We start from the raw sequence: 2,528 nt of genomic DNA on the forward strand, positions 1-2,528 counted from the left end.
ACAGACAACTGCTTGAATCTAGGACTTACAGTCACTTGACTGATGCCTTACATTGTTGAGTCTTATTCAATTCAGAGGACAGGATTGGGAGATTCCCTTGCCACCTGATCATTAATGCTTTTCTGTTTGTGGAGACAGGAGAAAGCTTTATGAAGACAGTATTTTAAATTCAAACAGGATTCCATGTTGTTTGTTATTGGCCCAGGTATCCAAAACCAATCACTCTGTAGAACAAGAGTGACTTCAACATATCCAGAGGAACATGAACGATGATGGCATGTCAGAGTAAGACAGTGTCTGTAAAAGCCTGAGACTGTAGGTCGGGTACTGGATCTAGAAAGGCAGTAAACTTAAGATCAGATTAATATGAAGAATCTCAAACCTATTATTAACTGACATGTATACACACTGGGTAAATAAACCAGTACTATGAAATGTAATTTAATCATATTTTGTCAGCTTATAAGATTTACACTTATGTGGTAGTACATTATGATGTAAATAAATCTTCCTTTCTGAGAAACTGAAATTCTGCTACACAACAGAGGTAGAATTAAAAAACGCACATTCATGCTACTTAAAAATGTGTGAGGAGTTCTGGATTGGTAATATACTTTTTAGGTAAACTTTACTGATAAAATTCATATAATACATTATTCAAAGCTACTCCAAAAATTTCAAGTCTCTTTGAATCCAGAGATAATTCTGTCACTGCGCATTAACACAATTTTCCCTTCCTTAGGGTTTTATTACAGAGAAACATGTAAATGGAGATCAATTAGTATCATTTTATTTATAGAGAAGGAGGCAGAAAAACAGACACTCAGAAGATTATTTCTGTGTAAATCTTCAGGCTAGTCGTCTCTGTCATCTCAGTCCCAGGACAACTTCCTGCTCCTCCAAGGTTTCTGACACACTCAGGATGTGGTTGCAACACGGTGTCTCGCACAGTAATAGACCGCAGAGTCTTCAGATGTCAGGCTTCTGAGCTCCATGTAGGCTGTGTTGGAGGATTTGTCAGCAGTCAGTGTGGCCTTGTGCTGGAACTTCTGATTGTATTCAGTATTTATTACCATCTTCAGGATCAATATCTCCAGTCCACTCTAGGCCCTGACCAGGACTCTGCTTCACCCAGTAAATATAGTAATTAGCGATATTGTCAGAGGTCCTGCAGGACAATTTCACTGAGGTCCCAGGCTTCACAAGCTCAGGCCCAGACTGCTGCAGCTGTACCTGGGAGTGGACACCTGTAGAGAAAAAACAGTTTGTGTTTCATTGTCACCTCAGTCCCTGTTTCCTCTTCAGATTTGGAACCGGAATGCCCCTTACCTGTAGTTAGTGACATGAGGAAGAGAGTGATTGAGCTCCACTCCATGGTAAGGACCTGTGTGCTCTGTGACTGTGGAGAGGGCACTGATCATATGTTGTTCTGGGGAGTGGACATCTCTATATTTACCATGTGATTTGTATATTCATGAACAGTGTACCTCTTAGATAAGGTCCTAGTACAGCTTTGGATGAAAGAGGTAGGGTACCTTGGGTCAGGCAGGAGGATGCCGAAGTCCAGTTCTAATCCTGTCTGCATAAATGAAGCAAATACTATATCCCCAAGCCTTGTGTAGACCTGTGGATGTAACATCCAGACATAAGCTCACAGTTTACAATGTGACTTGAGCTATAGACAGCTGTTCCTCTTGTGACAAAAGATTTACAGTTAGTAGTTGTGAAAAGGATTTCAAAAATCATAAATTAAGAGAACTTCTTGTCTTTGTTAATATACATTACATTGGCAAGTGTTTTTCCAGAAGATTGCATTCTAAAACACTTACACAAATGATTAAAAGTGAAAATGTCTCAGAAATTTTTGTACACAAATGTTATTGCAGCACTGTCTACAGTAGATAAATTATAGACACAAACTATATGTCTTTGAACAAATGACTGTATAAAGAAAACATGATATATATGCTTAAAACATGGTCTATTCATCAGTAATGTATAAGGAACTTATATCACTTTGAGTAAAATGAATGCAATTGGTGATGACATTATTAAGTAATCTAAGACCCTCTCAGAAACAGATATTTTCTGAGTTTAATTTGTAGTCCTTAGATATCATATAGTTAGAAATAATTGTCAATGCACATATGTAAGGCCATAGAACTGAAAATGTCCAATGAAATAAAAGTGGCAAATAGATGTGGGGGGGAGAAAATGCTAGAATGACTTTATAGGTTAAATATGTACAGTGTACATTGTACACCTATATGAAAATTCTAAACATATGGAATATTGCTATTTCAGAAGGATTTTGTTCATCCCTTGAACTTTTCATTTATGAATGCAATATATCTTGATCATATTCTCAGCCACTATATGGCTCTTTCTTTCCTTAAGATCTCCCAAAAAAGGTCTTTCTTCTAACATATTGATCTCTTTTGTTTTATTAATGAATAATTCAGTATGTCTAATAAAAGCTGTCTATATGGATATGGTGCATGTTATCTACTAGGTCATGAGTAACCGCC

At 37.1% G+C, this 2,528-nt stretch overlaps 1 pseudogene across 1 annotated transcript; it reads right to left on the bottom strand.

Annotated features, from left to right (window-relative positions):
- Nucleotides 1-917: 917 nt before the first annotated feature.
- Nucleotides 918-1,445, bottom strand: LOC148120317 (Ig heavy chain V region 3 pseudogene; annotated as a pseudogene). Its single transcript, XR_015739277.1, has 2 exons — nucleotides 1,330-1,445; nucleotides 918-1,247 (listed from the first exon to the last, which is right to left on the bottom strand). The product of XR_015739277.1 is annotated as an Ig heavy chain V region 3 pseudogene (transcript).
- Between the last annotated feature and the right edge of the window lie 1,083 nt (nucleotides 1,446-2,528).

The sequence above is a fragment of the Myodes glareolus genome, chromosome 11, assembly GCF_982192425.1.
Source record: "Myodes glareolus chromosome 11, mMyoGla1.1, whole genome shotgun sequence".
Classification (NCBI taxonomy): Eukaryota; Metazoa; Chordata; class Mammalia; order Rodentia; family Cricetidae; genus Myodes; species Myodes glareolus.